The 4,659-nt window shown below is 40.8% G+C and overlaps 1 pseudogene; it reads right to left on the bottom strand.

Moving 5' to 3' along the window:
* Positions 1-3,190: 3,190 nt before the first annotated feature.
* LOC132364430 (protein SET-like) lies at positions 3,191-4,204 on the bottom strand (annotated as a pseudogene).
* Positions 4,205-4,659: the final 455 nt, after the last annotated feature.

The following is a 4,659-nucleotide window of genomic DNA, read 5'->3' as shown; positions in this document are numbered from 1 at the left end:
ATATTAAATCAAATATGTCACTGCATTTACAAGAGGAGAAAATGTATATTTCCTAGAGACAGAAGGATTTAGACTGCACATTTGTATTCATAGGGCACCATTGAAGAAGTGTTAGGCTTTTTTGGGAAAATGACTTACTTAAAGTAAGAGTCAGAAATTGGTGCCCTCTAAGGTTGCACACAGCCAGCTCTCTGTCCCTAAGTTGCTGGAATTACATCTCTGCTTCCTCTGTCTTCTCATTCTGTAATTGGCCCTATAATTTAGTTTTGACCTGTTCCCTGCCTAGTACTCCATGCCTACTCCAGTAGTCTTCCACCATCTAAGGAACAAAGCCCTGTCCTGAACCCTACCCAGGGGGACCTATGCCTACAGACAGGTCAGTTGTGCAACGATGACCACTGTCTCCTTGGCTCACAATATTCCCTGTTTTCTGATTTACTCACTACTGATGTGACTAGGAAATGACCTTTTTCTGCATTGCAAATTAGACTGCAACACTCCTCAAAAATTGAGCCTCCCAATTTATCACCCATTTCCCATCAGCATCTATATTGAGTTACTTCCTCTGTGTCAGTTCTTCACCACAGAACAGGTTTTGTGGTACCACCTAAACCTGTGCGGGCAGGATTTTGGCTGTGTCCTGCTCTAGAAAGACAGTCAGTACTTGGCATGAATCAACCCAAAATGTGATTCTAAAGATGCGCCAACCCCCCAACAAGATTCTCATTTCCTGAATATTCAATCATTTATCTAGGCACTGTTAGCATATGTAAAAAAGCCTATTAATCAGTTGACCTTCAAGCAAGAAGATTATCCTGGTTTATCAGGGTGGACTCAATATAACCATATGAAGGAAAAGGTTAAAGGGTGAGTTTGAAAAATACATTAGAAGAGGAAGAAGAGAGATACAGCAGAAAGAGGAAGCCAAAGAAATTCTAAGCAGGAGAAGGGTTCAGCACATCGTTGCTGGCTCAGATGTAGGGCCCATGTGCAAGGACTGAGAAGGGTCTCTAGGAGCTATAGGCAAACCCCAGCTGATAGCCGGCAAGAAAGTGGAGACCTCGGATCTATAACCACAAGGAACTGGAGTCTGCCAACAACCTAAAAGATCTTAGACGTGGATTCTTTCCCAGAAGTTCCAGATAAGATCCCAGATCACTGACATCTTGATTTCAGCTTTGTGAGACAAGACACAGAGCAAAGAAACCAATTAAGCCATCTGTAGAACTGTGAGACCATAAATTTGTATTGTTTTAATCCATTGACTTTATGGTAATTTGTTTTGACAGCAATAGGAAACTACTTACAGATGTTCAATTCACTCATATAATTTATTTTGTGAAAAAGAAAAACAATTCTTTGGAAAAAGACACCTCTGGTTAAGGTTAACATCAATATTCTTTTTTATACACACAGTTGGGAGCTTATATTTCTTATAGTTCTCCCACTACTTTACTTGTAGAAGCGTTTTGTAACCAAACATGTCTTCATTCATTAGACATTTATTGAGCGTCTCCTCTGTCCAAAGGTCTTTGGCAGATATAAAGAATCCCTGCCTATGGTCTCATCCTTGTATGGAAGATGGGCTGACCCTTACAGAACAAAGTCTAACCACCTCAACACAGCATACACAGTGTTCAATCGTCTACCTTCTACCTATAATTCTCTACTTCCCCTTATGATCCAGCCAGACATGACACCAGCATTTTTCTAAACCTCTGATTTCTCTACTTCCCCTTATGATCCAGCCAGACATGACACCAGCCTTTTTCTAAACCTCTGATTTCTTTTCATGCCTTTGAAACTTGGAATTTACAGTTCCATTACCTCAGGGTGGCTTTTCCCTCTGTCTGGAAGACTCCTCCCCCAGATAGCCAGGTGTCTCTCTCACTCACCTTCTTCAAGTTTTTGCCCATTTTATTCTTTAAAATACCCCTATCCTGACCACTCTATTGAACATTGCAAACTACCATCACCTCCACAATCTGAATTGGCCTTATCCCTGCACTATTTCTATTCCATAACACTTAGCAACCTCCAATGTACTATATTATTCATTTATTATATTCATTTGGTGTTATCTCTCGCTTCCCCTAATAAAATATAATTTCCACAAGAAAGTGACCTGTTATCTGTCATGTTCACTGAGTTATCCCCAGGACCCGGAACACTGCCTCACTCACAATAAACAGACCCTTTATAAATACTGATAGATCATTGAATGAATCTTACCAAGAGAATATCTTTTCTTTTTTTTTTCTTCAGTAGTTACATAGGAAATTTATTATCCCCAAGAAGTGGTGAAAACTGAACATACAAACAGATTTTTTTCCTTTGTGTACACATTTAGTTTTATCGTAACAAAGCAACCTGTACACTTCTAACGTTTAAAACTGGGCATCATCTTTCCTTTCTAGCAAAACAAAAAGAAAAAATTTTTAAATAAACAGGAATAAAATTACAACAGAGAATGTCAATTGCAAGTAAGAACCTACAGGTTCTGCTGATTCTCCTATCAAGTGGCAGGGCTCAAGTCATCATTAGAAGAGAATTTTATTTTAAAAGTGTCATCTGAAACTGCAAGGATGTCCATTAAACATCACAACTAAACATGCCAAAGGAGAAGCCATGTTGTCAAAATGCCCACTTAACCCACCCAAACATCTCAAACCCACCCTTTGCTGACCTTCTATAACCCCATTTTTTAAAGTTTTTTCTTTCTTTTTTTGAACAAGAGAAAGTAGACAGATACATGCTGGTAAATGCTAACTGTCCATATTCACATAGAGACACAGTGTAATCTCTGAGCCCAATATACAGAGAAAGGAGGAAAAAGCTAGAATTCTATGCACTACTACACAGGGGCCTAGCACCCTCCAGCTTCCAGCAGAGCTAAGGGAGCAGGAGGTTTTTCTTTTTTCCCACAGAGCATGGTGGTGTTGATTCCACAAAGTTTTTGTTGAGACAGGAAGGGGTAAAAATGAATTCGGAACAGAAAAGGGTAGAGACTCTTTTCCCACTGAATTCTGCTCAAGGTATTTCCCCCCAACATAAGTTGTGAGCCATGGTTTAAAGGAGAAAAGAGACCTCAAAAACAGGACGACTGAGCACAAGAGGAGGAGAAAAAAAAAAAAAGACTGTAACTTGCTCCCAGGGACTGGAGAAAATTTAAAAAGGAAGGTCAGAATCCATCAGTGTTCCATTAGTCATCTTCTCCTTCATCTTCCTCTCCTTCCTCCCTCTCATCATCATCTTCATCTTCTTCACCTTCATCCTCATCCCCTTCTTCATCAATATCTTCCAATCCTTCTTCCTCTTCATCATCATCATCATCTTCTTCTTTCCCTTCCTCATCATCCATGTCCGGAAGCTAGTAGTACTGTAATGGATTTGGCCACATAGCATCTTTGATGACCTCTCCTAACTCATCTGCAACTGCATCAGAATGATCAGTAAACCAGGTGAAGAAGCTTTCTGGTTCCTCATGCTGTCTCTTCCTGCTGGCTTTATTCTGCGTTTCACTTGAACGTTTTGTCAGATCCTTTCTGGATTTCCATTTGATTTGAGTGGACTTTGAAGATGGATCACCACTCTCATTCAGATGAAATTCTTTGGCGAGAAATTTGTTTTTGAAGTAAGGGTTTTCATCAAAATAAAAATCTATTCTGTAACCTGATTTAATATCTTCAAATTCTGTCACTTCGACTCTTGTCAAATAATGCAGCGCCTCGTCACCCTCCTCTCCAAGCAGTGCAGACACTTGTGGATAGTTAGCAAATGTTGTTACCCAAAAATCTGGGCTTTGGGTGATCAATTCTGACCTCTTCTGAAAAAATGGTTGGCGGAGTTTGTTATATTTCTGTTCCACTTTCAAAATCTCCTCACTGGTTTGTTCGTTAAGTCTGTCTGTTTCATTTTGTACTTCATCAATAGGTTCAATTGTTTCTTGCTGTTCTTTTTCTTCCTTCGGCAAGTTCTGAGAAGCAGACGTTTCCTCTGGCCTGGAGGCAGCAGTCAGTCTCGGTTTCTTCAGTTTCTTTGCTTGGGGTGGAAGTGAAGACTGGTTTTGGGGGCCATGCTGGGAGAAAAGCCAAGAATCCACCCAAGGGAAGAGGCTTGTACCAGGAGCTCTGAGGACTAAGGCTGCCCCAGGTGACAGAGGTTTAAATATCACAAACAGATTTGAGAAGTAAAGCATTTGCATCACCAGTCTTGCTTTGATATCTCTACTGTAGTCTTGAAATTTTCCTGAGAAGGCAATTCTATGATCGATCTTTCTGGTTATTTCTCATTTTAAATTCTGATAGAGAAAAGCTGATCAGCCTCCGACTTCCTTGCCCTTGCACGGTTCCATCACACCCAATGCTTTTAAAAATCGAGGTCATCTGCCAGGTTTTGAGCTGTCTTCGACTCCTTTCCCACCCTTCTAAACTAAAGTGGAGACTTTAGTCTAAAGCGGAGACTCTCACCGCATCTCTGCTTTGCCACCTGGCGCCTGTACAGACTCTGCCAATGGGAGGTACCAGAGGGGAAGGGGAAGGCTGAAAACCAAGAGCACATATTTTCAATAGTTATTTGTAGGGTGCGCTTTGGGAGAGCCCGGTTGATGTCCATGAAAAGTGGAGAACTGACAGGTCCACAGGTCACCTTGCTAAGATC

This window comes from Balaenoptera ricei, chromosome 4 (genome assembly GCF_028023285.1).
Source record: "Balaenoptera ricei isolate mBalRic1 chromosome 4, mBalRic1.hap2, whole genome shotgun sequence".
Lineage (NCBI taxonomy): Eukaryota > Metazoa > Chordata > Mammalia > Artiodactyla > Balaenopteridae > Balaenoptera > Balaenoptera ricei.
This window is presented reverse-complemented; position numbering and strand designations above follow the sequence as displayed.